The following is a 24,571-nucleotide window of genomic DNA, read 5'->3' on the forward strand; positions in this document are numbered from 1 at the left end:
CTATCTACCTTTCTAGTAGCTCCTTCACAGAGTTACAGGTATGTATTCTCGGTGGTTTAGCATGAATTGGCATATAGTAAAGTCTTGTTTTTAGTCTTCCTGCTTCTTACATTTGTATCAATTTTCACATGCGGATCGTACCTTGTGAACTTCGTCCTATGATTAACCGAGATGTGTCCGCATGAAGGGTCTTTCACTATGCATGGCAATGGCAAATTGATGAACACCTACACGGTCTATGAGGTGTATGTCTACAAGACGCGAGCCATCACATATTTGTATGGACATGATTGGAGAAAGTTTGCTTTTGACTACGGTCCGAAGAAGGGCGACGAGCCGAGGATCGAAACTCAAACGGGCGGATATACGTAACCGCTTACGAGTTGGAGACACTTCCAAATATATAATATGTAACTTTTTTCTACTCATATCTTTTGATAAGCATGCTACGGCAGTTGTTCTAAACCATTCCCTCTGTTCTAGCTTGCTGGGTTTAACATGATCAAAGCTGCGGATCCCACGATGGAACATGAGCGGATGTCACAAAGGGCAACCACACCAGCACCGGCACCGGCTTCCCACTCTCTCGCATCGGCACCGGTTCCTGTACCGGCTCCGTTCATCGCATCTACCCAGCGAGTCCCCTACATCGACATTGGTTCCTGTAGAGGCCCCATATACTACACACGCCCGGCGAGGCTCCCGCATCAGCACCTTGGTTCCTCTAGCTGCACCGTTCTGCGCACCTGCCCAACGGTCTCCTGCATCGGCACCGGTTCCTCTAGAGGCACCGTTCTGCACCTGCCCGGCGAGTCTCCCGCATCGGCACCGGCTCGTGTACCAGCCCGGGCTCCTGCACCTGCCCGGCCGGATCACCGAGGTCTCGGCTCATTGCTTGTGGCCACCCGTGTGGTGACCGGGACGCATCCGAAGGCTATGTTCGTGAGTATATGACAGCATAACTGCTCTTATCTTGATGTCTTCTCTGCTCAAAGTCTCACATGGTTCAGTGCATTGGTGCCATTGACTAATTTTTGGTGGTATCTCTTGCTTTGAATCAGAAATTGCCTAAAAGTATCGCCAAGGATCTCAATGCTGGCCGAAGGGGCAAGATTTCCCTCGTCATGGAGAGTGAAGGTCTCACCGTGGAGGGACGGTACTCCGTCGGTCCCACGAGATGGCCGCTTGGCTCGTTACTTCCAGGTGGAAAAAGTTCATTGACGGTGCCAAACTTCGCATTGGATCAAAGTTGAAGGTCAAGATCTTTCGATGCCGCTGTGACATGCTTGGTCATAAAGTTCGCGGTTGTCTAGTTACTGTTGCCCCATGAGCCCTTAGCAAATGCATTTGTAGTTATACTTATATAAGGTTATCTTATCCGAGCTGCTAATTAATTGTATGGGTGGTAAAACTACGGCAAGCTTTTGCTCTTAGCAAGTATGTATGTATGATCGGCTATTATGATAACTAATGTTTGTGTTCATCTTAATTTGCATTTCCGTTTTAGAAAAAAACTTAATTTCTATTTTGGCTGACCTGTTAGAGAACTATCAGATTGAACCCACAACATGATTCAAATAGATTCATTACACCGAGCCACATGTCTTGACCTTGCTATACACTACTTCCATTAATCGGTGCAGGAAGGCTTACCGAGTTGCTCGAACCATGGCGGATTCGAATCCACCTTATCTATCTAGAAATACAACCTTTGCGGAAAGAGGATTTGCGGTATGGGGAGGGCGACATTGGGGACCCATGAGCCGAGCGACGTCGTCAACGTTTTAAAGGTGGCGGGAGATCGAAAGAAAAATAAGCCAAAAATCGGTTGGTAAACAAATTCAAGAAAAGAAACATTTACCTTTACGAGAGGATGACATGCGGGACCCATGAGGCAGCGGCATCCTCAACTATTTCAAGGCGGCGAGGGATCAAAAGAAAAAAAGGAAATAGCCGAGAAATTAATTAGGGTCAAAAATAAATCCATCAAAGGAAACTTTTATTGTTCATAGAGGATGACATGTGGGACCGACTTGCCAGCCTGCGTCGTCATCGTTTCAAAGGGGCGGGGATCAAAAGAAAAAGGCAAATAGCCGAGAAATTAGGGGAAAAAATAAATCCAACAAAGGAAACTTTTATTGTTCATAGAGGATGACATGCGGGACCCATGAGCCGGCGGCTTCCTCAACGTTTCAAAGTCGGCATGAGATTGAAAGAAAAAGGCAAGTGACATAATATCGAGGAGCCAAAAATAATCCAAGAAAGAAACTTTATTGTACATAGAGGATGACATGCGGGTCCCATTTTATAGCGAGCGGTCTCAACGCTTCCAAGGCGGCACGGGACCGAAAGAAAAATGAAGTAGCCGAGAAATCGGGGTGTGAAAAAAAATCCAAGAAAAGAAAGATTTCAATTGGGCATGTATCTGGACATGCGGGCCTTCGAACTATCCTGATGGGCCTTTTGACTCGTACAATTTCAGCCCACTCCAAAACAGGAAAGGTCGAATTTTTCTAAAAAAAAACCAGGAAAGTCCTATGCTTCGCAAAAACAAAAAACAAGGAGATTCAACATATAAGTTTGTTTATGTAGATATAAAGATTTAATTTATCCGTTTGCAATAGCTTAGAGCGAAATACAACGTTTATTGCAGTATGGGGAGGCTGACATTGGGGACCCATGAGCCAGCAGCGTCGTCAACGTTTCAAAGGCGGCAGGGGATCGAAAATAAAAAAAAGCCAAAAATCAGTTGGTAAAAAAATACAAGAAAAGAAAACATTTATCGTTACGAGAGGATGACATGCGGGACCCATGAGGCAGCGAGCATCCTCAACGTTTCAAAGTCGGCATGAGATCGAAAGAAAAAGCCAAGTGACATAATATCGGGAGCCAAAAATAATCCAAGAAAAGAAACTTTATTGTACATAGAGGATGACATGCGGGTCCGATTTTGTAGCGGCGGTCTCAACGTTTCCAAGGCGGCACGGGACCAAAAGAAAAATGAGGCAGCAGCATTCTCAACAATTCCAAGGCGGCAGGGGATCAAAAGAAAAAAAAGGAAATAGCCAGAAATTAATTAGGGGTCAAAAATAAATCCACCGAAGGAAACTTTTATTGTTCATAGAGGATGACATGTGGGACCGACATGCCAACAGCGTCCTCATCGTTTCAAAGGGGGCGGGGGATCAAAAGAAAAAGGCAAATAGCCAGAAATTAGGGGTCAAAAATAACTCCAAGAAAGGAAACTTTTATTGTTCGTAGAGGATGACATGTGGGACCCATGAGCCGGAAGCTTACTCAACGTTTCAAAGGTGGCATGAGATCGAAAGAAAAAGGCAAGTGACCAAATATCAGGAGCCAAAAATAATCCAAGATTTATTGTACATAGAGGATGACATGTGGGTCCCATTTTGCGAGCAGCGGTCTCAATGTTTGTAATGCGGCTTGAGATCAAAAGAAAAAGAAAGTAGCTAGTAATTAGGGGGTGAAAAAAATCCAAGAAAAGAAAGTTGATGGACATAGAGGATGACATGCGGGTCCCTTGAGCCAACGAGCTTACTCAACGTTTCAAAGGGGGCGGGGATCAAAAGAAAAAGGCAAGCCAAAAATCGAGAGGGTGAAAAAAAATCCAACAAAGGAAACTTTTATAGCACATAGAGGATGACATGCGGGTCCCATGAGCCGACAGGTCTCTCAACGTTTCAAACGTGGCATGAAATCGAAAGAAAAAGGCAAGTGAAAAAATATCAGGAGCCAAAAATAATTCAAGAAAAGAAAGTTTTATAGTACATAGAGGATGACATGCGGGTCCCATTTAGCAGCAGCGGTATCACCGTTTGAGAGGCGGCAGGGGATCGAAAGAAAAAGGCAAGTGAAAAAATATGAGCAGCCAAAAATAATTCAAGAAAAGAAAGTTTTATAGTACATAGAGGATGACATGCGGGTCCCGGTTAGCGGCAGCGGTATCACCGTTTGAGAGGCGGCGGGGATCGAAAGAAAAAGGCAAGTGACCAAATTTGAGGTGCCAAAAAAAACTCCAAGAAAAGAAAGTTTTATAGTACATAGAGGATGACATGCGGGTCCCATTTAGCAGCAGCGGTATCACCGTTTGAGAGGCGGCGGGGGATCGAAAGAAAAAGGCAAGTGACCAAATTTGAGGTGCCAAAAAAAAATCCAAGAAAAGAAAGTTTTATAGTACATAGAGGATGACATGCGGGTCCCATTTAGCAGGAGCGGTATCACCGTTTGAGAGGCGGCAGGGGATCGAAAGAAAAAGGCAAGTGACCAAATATGAGGTGCCAAAAATAATTCAAGAAAAGAAAGTTTTATAGTGCATAGAGGATGACATGCGGGTCCCATTTAGCAGCGAGCGGTATCACCGTTTGAGAGGCGGCGGGGGATCGAAAGAAAAAGGCAAGTGACCAAATATGAGGTGCCAAAAATAATTCAAGAAAAGAAAGTTTTATAGTGCATAGAGGATGACATGCGGGTCCCATTTAGCAGCGAGCGGTATCACCGTTTGAGAGGCGGCAGGGGATCGAAAAAAAAGGCAAGTGACCAAATTTGAGGTGCCAAAAAAAACTCCAAGAAAAGAAAGTTGATTGCACATAGAGGATGACATGCGGGTCTCATTTAGCAGCAGCGGTCTCAACGTTTCCAAGGCGGCAAGGGATCAAAAGAAAAAGGAAGTAGCCAGAAATCGGGGGTCAAAAAAAATCCAAGAATAGAAAGAATTTTGGTTCATAGAGGATGACATGCGGGACCCATGATCCTGCATCGTAAACGGCTCGATCGGAGAACGTTGAACGAGATGGCGCGATCGAGAAAAAAACAATGCCAGAGAGGCTGCCATCTGGGCCCTACATCCCTCGGCGGTGTGGATTTGCGTTGACTCGGCCGGCGAACCCGAGAATTCGCGATGCACCACGTCCCGGGCCACCATACGCGATGTTTTGGCCGCTTTCGTCGGGCTAGGTGGCCTCAAAAACGAGAAAAAAAAGTTTTGACATGCACCACGGAGGGACCAAAATCGTCGGCCATGGTACACCAGCAACCACGGCGCGACTTCAACTTCGTCGGCCATGGCAACTTTTCTTGTAGTGCGAGATACCACTTTATCATACTCTCTTATGAACATTGCAATCCTGCTTATATATATGATTCATGATGCTTATTATTAATTGTTGGTACCTCTTCATGATTGACATAGCTGTTAGATGATCTTATTTGCATGTATCTTATTATGAACTGCTTAAGTATTAGCCATATCATGAGAATATATACATCATATGAACAAATGTGTTCGTGAAAGTTCTTTTATCGCTCGCTTGTTAACTGAATTGCTTGAGGACAAGCAATAAGCTAAGCTTGGGGGAGTTGATACGTCCAAAACGTATCTACTTTCCCGAACACTTTTGCTATTGTTTTGCCTCTAATTTGTGTATTTTGGATGCAACTAACACGGACTAACGCTGTTTTCGGCAGAACTGTTCGGTGTCTCGTTTTTGTGCGAAATCCAACTTTCGGGAAAAACCTCGGGATTTTGACGGAAGGCCCTATTTTCCCGGAATACTGACGGAGCCAGAAGGACAAATCAAGTGGAGGCCCGAGGGCCCCACACCATAAGGCGGCGCGGCCTAGGGGGGGCCCGCGCGGCCCTATGGTGTGCCCCCTCGGCCGGCCTCCGACGCCCTCCTTCGGACTACTTATTCGCCTCGACCTAAAAACGCACGGGGAGAAGTGGAAGTCGCCGAAACCCTCCGAACGCCGCCACATCGCGAAACTCCGTCTCGAGAGCCGAAGTCTCCGTTACGGCACTCCGCCGGGACGGGGAATTGGAGGAGATCATCACCGCCATCACCGCCAACGCCTCTCCATCAACCAGCCATGTTTCCCCCATCCATGTGTGAGTAATTCCCCCGCTGTAGGCCGAAGGGGATGGTAGGGATTGGATGAGATTGGTCATGTAATAGCATAAGATTGTTAGGGCATAGTGCCTAGTGTCCGTAGATGGTACTTTTATGATATTGTTGCAACTTGTTATGCTTAATGCTTGTCACTAGGGCCCGAGTGCCATGATCTCAGATCTGAACATGTTATTGATTCATGAAGATATTCGTTGTTTATGATCTTACCTGCAAGTTGTATACACATGTCGCTGTCCGGAACCAATGGCCCCGAAGTGACGAAATCGGGACAACCGGAGGGAATGGTAGCGATGTGAGGATCACATGTGTTCACGGAGTGTTAATGCTTTGCTCCGGTACTCTATTAAAAGGAGTACCTTAATATCCGAGTAGTTTCCCTTGAGGCCCGGCTGCCACCGGCTGGTAGGACAAAAGATGTTGTGCAAGTTTCTCATTGCGAGCACGTACGACTATAATTGGAACACATGCCTATTGATTGATTAGTACTTGGATACCGTTTTATTATTATCTGCAAATGCCCTGCTATGATTGTTACATGAGTTTCTCTCATCCATGCAACGCCCATCATCCGTCCCCGTGCCTACAGTATTTTAATCCTGCTTGTTTACTAAAATCGCTACCGCTGTCTTTGTTACTCTGCTGTCGTTATTTCACTATCGCTATTCGCTATAAAACTCGTTACTATCGATAAACTCTTGCGAGCAAGTCTATTTCCAGGTGCAGCTGAATTGACAACTCCGCTGTTAAGGCTTTCAAGTGTTCTTTGTCTCCCCTTGTGTCGAATCAATAAATTGGGTAATACTTCCCTCGAAGACTGTTGCGATCCCCTATACTTGTGGGTCATCAGCGACTATCTCCCGGAGCTTAGGTTTTCGGGACGAAGAAGTACGCGAAGGAGAGGAGGCCAGAGGGGGCTGTGGGCCCCCTCCCCACATGGCGGCGCGGCCAGGGCAGGGCCCGCGCCAGCCTATGAGGGGGGCCCATGGCTGCCCTCCTCGGCTCCCCCTTTTGGCTACCTCCGTCTTCTGGAAAAATAGGATTTTCAGTATAATTCCCGTCAATTGTTGATCTTCCGAAATATTGCATTCGACGGTGCTTTTTCCGACGAGAACTCGACTCCGGTGCGCGATTCTCCAATAATCATGAAACATGCAAAATAGATGAAATAACATAAGTATCATCCCTAAATATAAAATATATCAATGAATAACAGTAAATTATGATATAAAATAGTGATGCAAAATGGACGTATCATAGAGACGCAAATGAATTGCAAAATACATACGTTTCTGAGTATGTCAGATTCGCTGACTGAAACCTCTCCCATAAGCAAACATGATAAGCACCATAAGGCCAAGGTGTTATATCTTTACAAATGTAAACTAGATTATTGACTCTAGTGCAAGTGGGAGACTGTTGGAGATATGCCCAAGAGGCAATAATAAAAGTGTTTATTGTTATATCTTAGTGTTCATGATAAATGTTTACATCCCATGCTATAATTGTATTAACCGAAACATTAATACTTGTGTGTTTTGTAAACATAAAGGAGTCCCTAGTAAGCCTCTTGTTAAACTAGCTTGTTGATTAATAGATGATCATGGTTTTCTGATCATGAACATTGGATGTTATTAATAACAAGGTCATATCATTAGGTGAATGATGTGATGGATATACACCCATAGTAAGCATAGCATATGATCAAGTCATTTAGTTCTTTATGCTTCAAGCTTTAATATGCATAGTAATTTAATCCTTCGACCATGAGATCATGTTAATCACCTACACCGGATGGATGCTTTGATGACACTAAACACTACTACGTAAATGGGTAGCTATATAGGCGGCATTAAGTGTTTGGAAAGTATAGGGTTGAGGCACTTGTATCAATAGTGGGATTTGACCATCCTAATGACGGATAGATATACTCTGGGCCCTCTCGGTGGAATGACATCCAATTAGCTTGAAAGCATGTGACTGGTTCACAAGGGATATCATATCACGATACGAGTAAAGAGTACTTATCGGTAACGAGGTTGAACTAGGTATGGAGATACCGACGATCAAACTTCGGATAAGTAAAATATCGCGAGACAAAGGGAATTGTTATTTTATGTGAATGGTTCTTTCGATCACGAAGTCATCGTTGAATATGTGGGAGCTATTATGGATCTCCAGGTCCCGCTATTAGTTATCGATCGGAGAGGAGTCTCGATCATGTCCGCATAGTTCTCGAACCGTAGGGTGACACACTTAAGGTTTGATGTCGTTTTAAGTAGATATGGAATATGGAATGCAGTTCGAATGTTGTTCGGAGTCTCGGATGAGATCCCGGACATCACGAGGAGTTCTGGAATGGTCCGGAGAATAAGATTCATATATAGGAAGTCACTTTCCAAGTTTTGGAAATGATCCGGTGCATTTATGGAAGGCGCTAGAATGTTCTAGAACCTTTCGGAAGAAATCACCATGGAAGGTGGAGTCCCGGATGGACTCCACCAACCCTAGCCGGCCAGCCAAAGGGGAAGGTGGAGTCCATGGTGGACTCCACCTCCATGGACGGCCATAGGGGAAGGAAAGGGAGCAATCCCACTTCCCCTAGGTTTCACCCATATGGAAGCTTTTGAGTTGGACTCTTATTCGGATTTTGGGCAAACCCTTGGGGGTTCCACCTATATAAAGAGAGGGAGAGGGAGAGGGTGAGGGTTGGATACACTTTGGCCGCACCACCAAGGGGCTCCCTGGCCGGCGCCCCAAGCCCCCTCTCTCCCAAACCCTAGCTACTCCCTCCTACTTCTTCTCCCACAGCGCTTACGGCGAAGCCCTGCCGGAGATCTCCACCACCACCGTCACCACGCCGTCGTGCTGGCGGGATTTCGAGGAGGATCTACTACATCCGTTGCCCGGTGGAACGGGGAGAAGGACGTCATCATCAACACCGTACGTGTGACCGAGTGCGGAGGTGCTGCCCGACTGTGGCACCGTCAAGATCTTCTACGCGCTTTTGAAAGCGGCAAGTGATCGACTACATCAACAACGAGAACTAATCTCGTAGGCTTTGGAATCTTCGAGGGTTAGTTTCATGATCTTTATCTTGTTGCTACCTTCTACTAGATTAGATCTTGGCTTGTTATTCGTTCTTGCGGTAGGAATTTTTTTGTTTTCTATGCTACGAATCCCTACATATTCCGTCGTTTTTGTAACCCTAGAAAAGCAAAGCTTTAGCTCATCGACGCTAGAGACCACCCCAAGATCCATTGAGTGCTCGTTGAGAATCATCATGTTGAGGAAAGTGTCCTAGAGGAAGGAGTCGTATAGGTGAGGCTTCAGTCCAGCGAATCGAGCTCTTCTTCTCCAGCCCTAGCTCATCCCGGGGTAGTTCTTATCATAGGATTCGATTATCGATGAATTAGCTCCATCGTAGAGACACTTGGCGTCGATGCACCCGATGACCATTTGGTATGTGCGCTAATTCGTTAGATTTCGTCGGGTCGGAAGCCGCTGCCGCACCGGTGCTCCCGCAGCCTCGATTGTAACAGGGCCGCAAACAGACGCTACATGCTCGTGCACGAGTGCCAGCAACGGTGGGTGGAGGCCAACCCTTGCCGGCACCGCGATGTCTCGCTTGCGCACGGCTGGCATCTGAACAAGGTAAGGATCCCAATGCCACCAGTGCCAATGAAGGGGCAGGCGCTCCACGACGAGATGCGACGCCACATCCGGTAGCTTCCGCAGGCGCTGCGGTACGACCGTGCGTACCATCGCGAGGATTTCTTGCGCAAGTTCCTCGCATGGGAGCACGAGGCGCGCCGGGCAATCCGCGAGAAGCATGATTTCCAGCCGGCGAGAGCTACGACACCCTCGATGCTGCCAGCGAGGACGGCTGTAATATCCCAGGTTTAGAGGCTATAAAATGAGAGAACACCAAAGTGTGCATTGCATTCATGCATAGAAAATCTGGGGAATTTCGTACTTTCAAATAAAACTTACCACAGTAACTGAAGTTTCACTTGACTTGCTGGAGTTGAAGTAGATCATAAAGTCAAGCGCTATAAACTTCATTGTGATCTTTGCTAAAACCCTGTTTTGGGTAGAGATGATTTGATCTATGGATTAGATCAAATGGAATTAGCTTTACAACAAACTAGCAAAGCGGCCCTCGCATATGCGAGGGCAACAACTGAAATAGTTTGGAAAATATTTTTATGATTCCATTGTTGTCATAGTATTATCCTATACACACAATATCGTCCTTACATTCTTTAATTTGTGGGTGAAAATTTATTTTACCAATTGGGGTAAAATTATCATATCGTTAACTACACACGCGCCTTCTCGCAAAGGTCCAGATGGATAGCCTGTGGCACCGCGAGCAGCTGACATGTTTTTTTTCTACCAGTATTTTTAGTATCTCGTCGAAAATTGGTTTTTCTAGTTACTGAACTGCGAAACATATTACTGCATAAATTAATTGCAAATTACATATTTTGCTCAAATATGTATTTGAGAAATTTTGGGTGAATTTTAATATTGGTTTGACCAATTTTGGGCAGTATTTTCAGAATTTTCGAAAACCGGAATATTGTTGCATGTCAGTAGTTTTCTCCATTAAGGAAAAACTCCTAGCTGCCGCTCGCCAGGCATGAGACTACTGAGTAAAATATTACTGCATAAATTTACTGGTATTTACATGATTTGCTCACATTTATTTTTGTATGAATTTTGGACTAATTTGTGAATTGGTTTGATAAATCTTAGGTGGTAGTTTGGGTAGTATTCTTGAAATATCTGAATAAACCGGATACAGTGTTAGCTACTGGTATTTTTTTCGGCGACCAAAAAAACGTTGGCAGCCTCCCAGCCGGCACGAGGCTTAATTAGTATATAGCTGATCGATATTAGAAACATTGTGTCTTTTGTATGGTGTTCTAGTGTGTACCTATTTTGGCCAAATATGCCCGGCTGTCTCGTCTGCCCAGTTCGATCGATTCTATCTGCCTATCTGCATGAGTGCAGATTTTTGAACAGCCGTGTGGTGCCCTATCCTTAATTAAATATCAATATTTAAACATAAATCTATCAATCGGAATATTTATAACTTGTACATGCGCATTCCCATCTTATGTACGGACATGTTATTTTAAGAGTCCCTAGACTACACGTCATGATACTGGACGCGGTAAGTTACATATGACATATTCTTGTAGTCTAAGATCGACCTGTATTTTCAAAATAAAAAAAATAGGTGTTAACCATCCTGTGTACCCTCGTTAGAAGATTGGACGTGGACGTGTCTGATCATATTTTTTAACGAAAGCGTACGTAGCCATATGGTTTACGTGACATATGTTTTCTTTTGTACGTCTTTATTGTTGCACGTAACACATGTTATCGAACGTTAGAATTATAATAATTGGTTTATATTTATTTAGCATATGTGGATTAATCTGGTGTCATCTAAAAACCTCTTATTTTGTTTTTAGTATATAATAGATAACACCTTAAGTAAGGATCAACTACCAGATCTTATAAAGGATCATAACGTGGTATTCCTTACAACAACACATTCTCTAAGAATCAAATCCTAACTTATTAACACTTAAAAGCTAGCAACTACCTTTGTGTGTAATTATATTCACTTCTAAACTTAATACCAAATAAGGTAAACCACATGGTCTAAAGTGCATGAAAGCCACATATTCTTATTTAAATCATAATTTATTAAATATATGGAATATCATAAAACTAAATCCATTTACATTACGAATTATAGTTCAAACTATTTGAATAAAATTAACTATGAGTATTTTGAAACTCATATGATTATGCCTTGGTGAAATCAAACACCAACTATCCAAGGAAACCTTCAACCTTGACCTTTTGACCAATATTATAATATAAATCCAATCAAATATGATATAGTGACTCATCAATAATAATAAAACCATCCACAAGATATTTAGTAACAAATGCCACTTGGCTATCCAAAAAGAAATCATATGAGAGGATAATCTCTATGCCACATAGGATGAAAATATCTACATGACTTGCATTCCAAGCTATGCCACCTCATGCTCAAAGGATTGTTATGTATGAGGGCATGACAACCAAGCACCTTATTCATCACACTAAAACAAGAGTCACCCACCTATGTGTCATGATGCTAGAGCTTGCCCAAGCCTATAAAAGGAGCCACACCCTTCATCCATTTGGTCATCTTGTACCATGCTACAAGGAAACCAAAACCTTGAGACCTTCCATGTGCATTAGCTAGGATCAAGATGAAGAAGCTAGGAGGTGGAGGCATAACACAAGATGCAGGTTTATTAGATTTCCTGAAGAACAAGCGACAGAAGATACCAAGGTAGAATTCCTAGGCAAACCATATATTTAGAGGATCATATCATCATCTCTTGATCGAGTAGAACCTTAGGATATTCCAAGACATTGAGAAGTTATAATGCTAACCATAGCCATGTCTATCCTAGAGAATACTAGAGTAGTATTAAATCATACTTGTTCAAACCAATACTTGATCTTGGAGAAGAGAACCATGTTTCACTAATGAACCACTATAAGGCCAATACTTTGATCATTAAAAATTGAGTAATGATCATAAACCCTAAGAATCTAGCTGAGTGTGTTGAGAAGAATAATAAGGTGAGATTAGTGAGGAATAAGTTGATCATGTCCAATGCATGACCATGCTCTGTAGATTTAGATGATAAGACAAACTTGTGAGATAATCAGAGACCATCCACCACATAAAATGATAGATCCTTAACAAATAAACCTAAACCATTTCTCATGCCTAGAGTGGAGGAGTAATGGCATTACACTTAAACCTTGTTCATCCAAATACTTGAGATAACCCTAACATTGTTTTGATATATGAATCCTAACAAAGTGAGGAGAATAACCCTAGCCAATAAAGCAAGACCAAAGCTTATGCCCATATCTTAATTCTAGGTTGTGTATCACTTGGGTGATCACCACTAAAACCCTAGACCATATTTGAATTTCAAACCAAGTACCACTTGGGATTATAAGCAGAACCCTACCATGCCCCATGCCCATTTTATACTTCAAATAGTGAAGCATCACCAAAACCCTAAACCTTTCACATAGGATTCAATCTACATAAAATATTATGCCCTAACTTGTGTATCATGGATCACAAATATAAACCAAGCCATATATACCTAAAGACTAAATGCCATTTGGTGAGTAGAGTGAAACCAATATCCAATTCTACTTTGCTTTCCAAATACCTTGTCTAGTGGACCAAATGAAATAGTACTTTATAAAATAGAATCACCATATAAGCAGTTGAATTAACTATGAGGAATATAGGATCTATCCTAAATAATTTAAGTTAAAGCTTGTTAGTGAAGATTGATGATTATAGAGTTTATCTCGCCATTTTCTTAAACCATTAGAAACAATTCTCCACATAAAATCATGAACCAATCCCATTCTTAATATCATTTATTTTAAACCCTGACCATAATTAAACTATATGGGAACAAGCAATATGGTTAAGTACTAGCAAAATCTAATATTATGTTTACCAAGCACATCTTATAAATTTCAAATAATTTCAACAGATTTGGTTCCTAAATTAAAAAAGGAATTGATATAAATAACTAAACCCATATCTATTTTATTATACCCCACTAAAAACCAATTGAATTAAGTATTAAATATTTGTGTAAACAACAAAACTATGCAGTAAGTATTATTATCAAGTTATACTATTGTTCAAATAATTTAGAACCTGCAGAACAAAATAGAAATAATATTTGAATTCAAATAACAAAATTCAAAACAGAAAATAAAATAGAAAATAGAAAAGAGAGAAAGAGAAAAGAAGGCTTACCTGGTCGTGCAACCCAGCAGCTGAGGCCAGGACCAACCCACCACCACAGCCCAGCCTCAGCCCAGCCCGAGCCGCGTACCGCTTCGCGTTAAAAAGAAAGTGGAGGCCGTCGTCTTCTTCTCCGGAGACGACAGCGCGGAGAGGAAGCTCGGCCACGTCCCCGAAGCCGATAAGGACGCCCCGGACGCCGCAGAAGGTTCTAGAACTCCATACTATCGTCCTCCCGTCCGTCTCATCCACTTCTTGCCAAGATTCGCGCCCAGATACGACAAAGGTCGCCGTTTGCATCCCGACCATTGCCGCCGGTGAGATGCCGAAATAGACCTCGCCTCGTCCTATAAATATGTCCATCTGCTCCGCAGTAGAACCCTAATCCTTTGCCGCCCATCCATTTTCCCTCAGATCTTCTCTATCTCTCGATTTCTTCCTCGACTGCTCGCCAGCGTTGAGCATGGCGCCGACGATTGAAGCCACCCCGGAGCTCATCGTGAGGTTTGGGAGGAGCGCCTAACACCGTAGAGCATCTGGGATGAAGGAATCGAGCCGAAGCTTCCCCAAACTGGTGAATTCTGTCGATCCCTTCCGCAGCACCTCGCCGGTAATGGCGAATCCCAGCTCGCATCCGTCCACAATCCACCTCGGCAACCATCTGAGAAGCTTCAGGGTACGTTTGCGCATCGATTGAGCCCTCTAATCCATCTCGGCATCATCTGTAGCTCCATTTAGCCAACTCGCCGGAGCAGACCGCCGTAGATGAGTGTCGTTAGAGACGCTTCGGTGGCCATCTATCGGGGAAACCCCCACCGTCGTGTTCAGCGTGTCGAGGAGGTTCGGAAACCGTCAGTAGTCCGTCCCAGGAGGCTCTGTAGCGTAGCGCCGCCATGATTTGGCCACCGGCGTTTAACCGCTGGCAACGCCAGCGTGGCGGTGGGGCCTCGAGCACTTGTTGACTGGCCGTTGCCATCGTGGCAACTATCCCAGTCAACGACCCCACCAGTCAGTCTCTGTGGCTAAAACTGAATCGGTATCTCTAATATTTTCCATTTAATTAAAAAACCAGTAAATAGTTGAAACTTTGTAGAAATAAATAAAATTCATTTTTGCTCAGAAAAATATAAATAATATATCAAACTGCTCACAAAAATAAACCCTATTCAATAAAAATATAAAATATAAATGTGTGTCAAAATGAAAATTTAATTATTTTTAACTTTATTAATTATGCCTTTTCATTTGTTTTACATACAATTTGAATCCAGTAATTAGTTATGTTTCAAAATTAAATTATAGATATTCAGTAAGTAAATAAAATGTTAAGATTGAATTCTTTATCATATTTGCATCAACTTAAATATTAGTAATAATTCATAAACCCTAATTTGCAAATTACCATTTACCATTTTCTTAAATAATAATAAAGCAAGAAAATGTTAAAAGCTAAAATTATTTTGTCGGTTCATAAATTGTTTACTCAAACTTTTTAAATCAGCAAGTTATTATTTTAAAACCTAATCATAACTATAAAACCCTAATTCCTAAATTAAACCCTAAGTAGTATTTATCTTAATTATTAAATCACTTAAAATTAGTTAATTTTATTTCAAAGTAATTAGTGCTTCTATGATCAATTATTAGTTCAAGAGTTGTATCATAATTTAGAAACTCTAATACTACTATAAGTAGAACCTTGGTCCCATTATTTTATATGATCATCCCACATTTGAATCAACTCTAAAACCCTAGTTGTTTATCCCATATGATCATATAAACTTCACCTTTACCTATAGATCCTTAATATGCAACCAATTAATACAAGTTATAATCTACTAAAATAAAAATAGGCTTAATCACATGAAGTCATCATTTCATGTCTTTACTCTTGAATAAACCTTGTAAGATCCACTAGTGCCACTTAGGGGCAAACCCTAACTTGTTATTCTCAAAGTAACACCATTGATCACCATTTCTAAATACCACACCAATGTAATCAAATTGAATCATTATTATATATTAGAATCATGATAACCAACCGTAATACCAATCTTGTGTAGTAATTCACATCACATGCCCCTACTCAACTAAACTTTACTTAAGGATCATAACTCACCTAGCTTAGAACTCCATTATTGGGTTACTTAGTGAAACAAATAGGAAGTTATAGTAAACCCTAACTCATAGCATCACCTTAATAACCATCCTTTGATATGATACACATAATCAACCATAGCAATAAACCTACCAATACTTGCTGCATATAGACCCATTCTATTTGAGAACCCAATATATTAGGCTTCGTTCGGTTAATCCCTTCCACGGGGGGATTGGCCGGGTTTCATGGGAGTCAACCCGGCGGGGGTGAAATATTGAGCCAACCAAAATTTTGCGTTCGATTATACCCGGACGGGCTCAATCCCTGGCCCAAAACCCGTCAAATCCGTTGATTACACGGGGGTTAAAAAACCGTGTCTCCACCCGTGTATGAAATCCCGAGAGGCCAGAGAAAACGAGCCTAGTCGGACGGACTGGACGGCGACTTTGGTCGGCGCCGTCTCCGACGATCCCTCTGTCAGCAACATCTAATCCTTGGAGCCTAGTATCCTGCATCGACCGGCTCGTCGGCAGCCCATCTCTCCCGTGCATCCGGCGACGGCTCGCTCTGCGAAGCTAGAACGTGATTGGCATTCGGTTCACGCAGTCGCCGGCGTGCTCCGTGTTTCCATGGCTGTCGTCCACACCAAGCTCAGCAATGTTGTCCATCGTGATCTCCATTGTTCACTCGCTCACCCAGCCGAAGAAATCGACCGGCATCGGCCAGAATTGCTGCCACCATCGTCATCTTCTCCGTCTCTGGTTCGTCCACCGCCCCATCGTGAGGGATGTGTCGGCCATCGCTGGAGGTGCTGGCGCTCTCCCGGAAGGTTGCTGGGCAGGTGACTGGGTGGTAGAGGAGGAGGATAAGCGCTAGGTGCCCTGGATGGTGCCGCGGTCATGGCGGCGAGTCGGCGAGAGAAGACTGGCGAGCGAGCAATGTGTCCCTTTCCTACCAACCGAACGACAAAAACGGGCAGGGGCTAGGTGGTATGAGAAGTGTGAATACCTGCAGGAATTTGGGTGTAGAGATGGGGTTCACGTGATTCCACGGAGGATTAATTTCACTAGTGGATTACTTCCACTGCAACCGAACAAGGCCTTAGTGAACTAAATGAATCCAATAGTAAACCCTAGAAGCACTTAGCTCCCACTTGTAGTAATTCTTGTTCTTTATCAAACATGTTCTTCAAAAGTTATTCTTTTGAAGTAAATACACAAGTAAACCATATAAGTACATAGTTCTTACTGAAACTACTTATTATTTCTTAATTAACCTGTTCTTCAAAAGTTATTATTTTGAAGTACAAATGTCAATCAAACCATATAAGCCCACAGTTCTTATTTGAAATACTTACTATTTCTTAATCAACATGTTCTTCAAAAGTTATTCTTTTTAAGTATAATATAAGTAATCATCAACCATGTATTGTAGAACTCAAAATTGACAACTACTCTTGACTTGTTATGCAACCACCGTTCCTTGTGTGTATGATTGTTATAATGCCTTATATCACTTGTTCATGATATCAAGACAACCAAACCCTAATAATAACCTTGTTTGAGAACCATTCTAAAAGTGCAACACATCCTAAGGAAATCTTTACAACTCACCCAATACTAAATCATCGGGGTTAGGTTACACTTGGGGCGATTGCATCTCATACTATGCATTATAACATCTTTGCCAGTTCTTTAAACATTGTCCTTACCGGATGATGATGGTATTTCAGAATTTGGAGTCATCACGTATCGAAGCTTTTGCCTGCATAATCTTGCAGCCAAGAAAGGCAAGTTCATCGCTTGCTCATGTCATTTGATTATTTTTATCAAACTATATGCAAAGTACTATACTTATCACTCCTGCATTGAAAAGCAAAATATTATTTTACAATTATGAATATGACTATGTGGTGGGCAATGGAACCATGGTATGTGTTGATTGGTGGAGGTTCCATTGCAAGGGTACTACTCATCTAGGACTAAGTACCAATGCCGTCCAGTGATTCTTGTGCCGTACATATCGCGTTAACCATAAGATCTATAATGGCTCTAGGGAAGTCAGCTGTATCTTTTCCCACTTGCATATCAACAGACTTGATAGGATCTGGCTGGGTGTTGGGGATAACACCGGAGTAGGTCGGGAAATCTTTTAAAATCCCCATCTGTGTGGATGAGAGGCTCTACCGTCTATGATGGATTATCCATAGTACATCGGGGGTAAAGCCGTATGATCGGGAGAAGTCTACCGGGGATGTACGGATGGACAAAAGGGTGGGTATGTGATACGTCTCAAACGTATCTATAATTTCTTATGTTCCATGCTACTTTTATGATGATACTCACATGTTTTATACACACTTTATGTCATTATTATGCATTTTCCGGCACTAACCTATTGACGAGATGCCGAAGAGCCACTTGTTGTTTTCTGCTGTTTTTGGTTTCAGAAATCCTACAAAGGAAATATTCTCGGAATTGGACGAAATCAACGCCCAGGGTCTTATTTTTCCACGAAGCTTCCAGAAGACCGAGGGAGATACGAAGTGGGGCCACGGGGCGCCGACACCATAAGGCGGCGTGACCAGCATGGGGCCCGCGCTGCCCTGTGGTGTGGGGCCCCCGTGCCTCCACCGACGCTGCCCTTCCGCCTACTTATAGCCTTCGTCGCGAAAACCCCTGTACCGAGAGCCACGATACGGAAAACCTTCCAGAGACGCCGCCGCCGCCAATCCCATCTCGGGGATTCAGGAGATCGCCTCCGGCACCCTGCCGGAGAGGGGAATCATCTCCCGGAGGACTCTTCATCACCATGATCACCTCCGGACATGTGTGAGTAGTTCACCCCTGGACTATGGGTCCATAGCAGTAGCTAGATGGTTGTCTTCTCCTCATTGTGCTATCATGTTAGATCTTGTGAGCTGCCTATCATGATCAAGATCATCTATTTGTAATGCTACATGTTTTGTTTGTTGGGATCCGATGAATATGGAATACTATGTCAAGTTGATTATCAATCTATCATATATGTTGTTTATGTTCTTGCATGCTCTCCGTTGCTAGTAGAGGCTCTGGCCAAGTTGATACTTGTGACTCCAAGAGGGAGTATTTATGCTCGATAGTGGGTTCATGCCTCCATTGAATGCGGGACGATGCGATGAAAGTTCTAAGGTTGTGGATGTGCTGTTGCCACTAGGGATAAAACATCAATGCTTTGTCTAAGGATAGTTGTGTTGATTACATTACGCACCATACTTAATGCAATTGTCTGTTGTTTGCAACTTAATACTGGAAGGAGTTCGGATGATAACCTGAAGGTGGACTTTTTAGGCATAGATGCATGCTGGATAGCGGTCTATGTACTTTGTCGTAATGCCCTAATTAAATCTCATAGTAGTCATCGTGATATGTATGTGCATTGTTATGCCCTCTCTATTTGTCAATTGCCCAACTGTAATTTGTTCACCCAACATGCCATTTATCTTATTGGAAAGACACCACTAGTGAACTGTGGACTCCGGTCATTCTTTTACATCTGAAATACAATCTACTGCAAACTCTGTTCTTTACTGTTCTTCGCAAACAAACATCATCTTCCACACTATACATCTAATCCTTTGTTTACAGCAAGCCGGTGAGATTGACAACCTCACTGTTACGTTGGGGCAAAGTACTTTGATTGTGTTGTGCAGGTTCCACGTTGGCGCCGGAATCCCTGGTGTTGCGCCGCACTACACTCCGCCACCAACAACCTTCACGTGTTCCTTGACTCCTACTGGTTCGATAACCTTGGTTTCTTACTGAGGGAAAACTTGCTGCTGTACGCATCACACCTTCCACTTGGGGTTCCCAACGGACGTGTGTCTTGCACGCCATCAGTATGCAGGGTCGCGGAGAAGGCGGTGTTTGGCTTGGATCTTACACGTGGCCTCACACCAAGGAAGTGTGGACGGGAAAGTTAACGTCTGGTTGGCAACAAGGATAAGGTCTCTTATGAGAAAAGTAACGCACCTCTGAAGAGTGTATTAAATTGTGGTTATCACACCCTGTTCCGGGAAGGGAACTGCGAATGCGACAGGAAAGGAACTCCATGAAGTTCTAGTCAACCTGTGAAGACTAACGGGCATAGTTTTCAAAATAAAATAAACCTTTTGAAGAAATGTTTACGAAAACTTGTATTCGCCTATGACTTTCTGGTCTGTGGCTGTAGCTAGTGCATGATACACCTATTTCCTAATATGAACTTGCTGAGTACGCTCGTACTCATTCCCTCCCATTTGAAACCCCTTCTTAGATCAAAGTCACCGAAGGAGAAACTACCGTGGAACTCGAAGACAAAGGAGTCAACTGCAACAAGATAAAAAATCCAAGCAAAGAAGTCAATGAAGTCAACTTCTGCAGCAACTAGAGTGAAAACTTAGACTAGTAATAGAAGGGAACCCTTCCCTAATCCTTGCACCTAAGTAGTTAGAGTTCTATAGCAAGCCAAGTAGCTCTTAAGCTTGAGTTAGTAATAAGATAGACTACAGCTGTGTTGATCTTTTGTAAACAATTCGTGTATCCTTCTATAGACATAGCTTGGACTCGCATATGTTTCTGTTGTACCACTTTGAGGGATGTAATATGTGTGGAACGGTGTTTCACTTGTGTTATGTCAACGACGTGCGTACTACACCATGCAGTGGTATGCTGTGTCACCACAATGACGAGGAGGAAGACGAAGGCGGCGAAGACAACGAGGAGATGGAGGACGTGGCGTCTCCAGCAACTGTCAAGCTGGAGACGCTCGTCCACGACGGCTATGATGAGAGGACGCAACCACAGCCGCTGCCTCGATGAAGTCCAAAGCCGACGAGGAGGCCAATTGGTCCTGGCCCGGCCTGGACGAGGTCGTCGAACTCACGTCCTTCGTGGTAGAGCACATGGCGTATCTACCACCGCCTCCACCTCTTCCGCCGCACGCGCCTCCCCGGGCCGAGTGGGAGGGCCAGATGGTGCCTCCTCTTCCGCAGTATGCACACCCGCCGTAGTTCGTGCAACCACAGTACGTGCCGCAGCCGCTTGAGGTCCCAGCTTGGGCGCAATAGCTGTTGGCACCTCCACCGTTCGTCGACCTCGTCTCCGATTAGGTGCAAACAAGCTTACTTGTAAAATATTTGTGGTCGAAACTCCAAATGAGGGAAACAATCAAGCTATTTTAGGCCAAATGTGAAACACAATAGAAAATCTTTTAAGCTTGGCACCCACTAATATTATTGTAATCCACCACTGAGTGTTATTACCAGAGAAAGAACCACTTCATCGAATGGCGAAAATAGCAACTTAGTATTGGAGAACTAAATAATTGTTCTGTTAGAGAAATAAAACAAGTGCTCCCTTCGATTCATATTAGGCATCTTCACCGGCGCGCCCCATAGCGGTCCCGATAGCGTTTTGGGGGCCGGCAGCAAAAATAGGCTCACACCGGCGTGCCTCGAATAGCGCCGACGCTTTTTCGAGGTCAATAGAAGCGTCGGCAACCCCGTGCCGACCCCAGCCTCGCGAGACGATTTTTTTGGGCGTGGGAGCCACCTGTCAGCCAGACATCCCAAAATTATACATCTTTTCCACCAAAACTCCGCCCCCTCCGCCGCTCATTTCATCCGTCCGCCGCTCCATCTCCCATCCATCCTCCAACCCGAAAAACCTCGCCGACGCCATGCCGCCGAATAAAATGGCTCCGGCGAAGGCAGCGAAGCCTCCGACGAAGGCGCCGCCGAAGCCGCGCACCGTGACGCCGAAGTAGAAGCCGGCAAACATGTCGCAGGAGGAGTGGGAGGGGGAGAAACACCGCTGCTCCTTTGCGACAGCCAACCGCAAAAGGCGCCGCGTCGCCGCTCTCGACACAGCGAAAGTGGTGGCTGCTGCGGAAGTGTGCCTCAGCTTGGGCGGCGGCCAGCCCGAATGGAGCCAGCAGCCGGTCGCCGCAACTTCTCGAGCTCACCGTTGTCGTCGAGGTACTACACGGGATACTACACGGAGGTGCCGTCACTCTCGCAGATGTGACTGTCGCAAATGGACGGACGGCCGCACCCGCAACTTATTCGTATTTCTATGGTTTTGTTTGACTTTTTAATTCAAATCATCTATCGGGCTATCATATGGGGCGCGACGGTGTGGGAGCAACTCCCCCAAATGGAGGATGCTGTGCCGGCGCCTCCCCCCCCCCCCCATACGACAGTACCGGCGCCCCTGCCAGCGACTATTTGGGGCGCGTCGGTGGAGATGCTCTTACTTGTCGTTAACACGGATGTATTTTAAACTAAAATGTGGCTAGATACATCCATATCAGTGGCAACTAATATGGATCGAAAGAAGAAGTATTGTATGCATAGATTAAATTGCAGATACAACCGGGATTACTTGTAGGATCTACATAAATTTAAGTACTAACAAAGGTTGTACGTACCAAACAGCACACTTATTTCACCTGCAAGTAAATTTGTAGGCTGTCCAGCTTTTGCTAGTCTTCGTTAATTCTGAATCGACCTCCGGCCGGACTTGAGCTCTCTGATGTAGCGGACGAGCCGCTCCAACTCCGATGACGACGATCCGCCCTCGGCGATGTCAAGCCTCAACTGCTGCGCCATCGTTTGGGCCGCTGCCCTGATCTCCCCGGACACCATGACTTCCTTCACCATCCTCTCCACGATGGCCCTGTCGCACACGTCCTTCATGTCCAGCCCCGTCTTCCACACAGCGCCGACGACGCGGCTGTTGGTCTGCTGGTCGAGGAAAACGGGCCAGCACACCATCGGCACGCCCTCGGCGGCGCACTCGAGCGTCGAGTTCCAACCGGCGTGTGTGAGAAAGCAGCCCACCGCTGGGTGCCGCAACACATCCAACTGAGGTGCCCACTCCACGATTCGGGCCTTACCGGCTTCCGCTGCCCCGACGGCTTCTTGGAAGAGCGTTGAGCTAGTCACCTGGACCATGCCAGGCCGGAGCACAAAGAGGAAAGCGTAGCCGGTGACCGTGAGGCCGGAGAGGAACTCGGTGAACTGATCTTGCGAGATCACGGCGAGGCTTCCCAGGCTCACATACACGACGGACCGGTCCTCGTGGCCATCCAGCCACGCCATGCACCCGTTGTCCTCCCGCCACAGGCTTGCGCCGGCAGCCGACGTCGACCTGGCGTGGAGCGGGCCTATGGTGAAGACGTCGCGTGTGCGCGACGCGATGTGGGCGACCGCTGGCCGCTCCATGGACGCGGCGGTGTTGAGTATCAGCGCACGTGCCTTGCAGCTACGAGCGATGACCTCGGCATACTTGAGCACCATGGGATCCACGTGGCCTTGTTCAGTAGCTGGAGGAGAAGATCATTGGGGTCAGCTCTACAAGTTATATTATGATCTTCCAGTAATGAGCCAAGTGAAAGACCAAATTAGTGAAGGTTTTATGAAATCAGTTCCGTGGGTATATATACCAGTTCCGCCACTGTGTCCACGGGGAAGATCTCGTGGCCGGAGGAAGCCCTCCATCCCCAGAACGCCGCTCAATGGATCATCTGCCCGGGAGGGGATCTGGCCTTGCTCGACGAGCTTGGGCACGGCCAGCATGGCCAGGTGGCTAAATGCGCTGAACGGGCCGAAGGCGAGCGCCGGCATGCCGAGCTCCTCGGCGATCTCGATGGCGAACGGCATCAAGCAATCGGCGACAACGCATGTCACCGGCGTAGCGGCAGCAGACCGTAGCGACAAGAGCAGGGCACGGTACGCGGCGCTGCCAGTCGTGCACATAGATTCCAGCAGCTCCATGGAGGTGCGGGGATGGTCGTCGGGAAGACCGTCGGGGACAGAAAGCAAACGTAGCCGCGGCGGAGGCGTCCTGGTGATGAGCCGGAGGTTGTGCTCGGTGTGGAGGAAGGTGACGTGGATGCCGGAGTCGACGAGGGCGGTGGCGAAATGGAGCATGGGGTTGATGAGCCCTGCCGTGGCCAAGGGAACAGGAGAACGTGCACTCCAGAATCCATCGCTGGCGCTGTGACTGTGAGGCAAACGGCTGGCAAGTCTACCGCGCAAATATATGATCGTAGCTCGGACCGGCGCACAAACTGAAGGGAACTTCAAATATATAATACAGTACACACTGAACAAATCGTAGTTAAAAGAAGATACTGAAGGAATCTCCAACAGGTAGCATCTCTCGCACCTCGCGCTTGCTTGCGCCACTCGGTCGACCTTTGTACCACGTGCACTGCGACCATTGCCACGCACGGACAGTATGTCCATGTGGTCCTCATTTGTTCTTATTGGTCATTGTATTGCCAATAATTCACCTATTCAGTGTAAATTAATTTTAGATAGTGGGATGCTCTGACATTTTTGGACTTAAAATGATTCCTCGTGTTTTTAAAACAAAAAATAATTTGAAATCCTGATAAAATACATGTTATAATATGTGTTAGTCCATTTCGAACCTTTGAATATAGTTGGTATACGCTAAAATTACTTGTTTCACATGCATATACCTATAATTTGAGCGTTAGACACATGAGATGTTGAGATATTTGTCAAATATGTGTATGAGTAGTGCTAAAATTAGATTTGTAGTTATGTGTTACGTTACGTGTTGGAGTTAAACTCTCATAGCGCGGGTAGCTAGACACATTTAAGTTGTAAGTTAGAACAAGATCGAG

General features: G+C 44.9%; 1 pseudogene; it reads right to left on the reverse strand.

The window, feature by feature from the left end:
* Positions 1–22,406: 22,406 nt before the first annotated feature.
* On the reverse strand, positions 22,407–23,905 carry LOC124672530 (annotated as a pseudogene).
* Between the last annotated feature and the right edge of the window lie 666 nt (positions 23,906–24,571).

This window comes from Lolium rigidum, chromosome 7 (genome assembly GCF_022539505.1).
Source record: "Lolium rigidum isolate FL_2022 chromosome 7, APGP_CSIRO_Lrig_0.1, whole genome shotgun sequence".
Classification (NCBI taxonomy): domain Eukaryota; kingdom Viridiplantae; phylum Streptophyta; class Magnoliopsida; order Poales; family Poaceae; genus Lolium; species Lolium rigidum.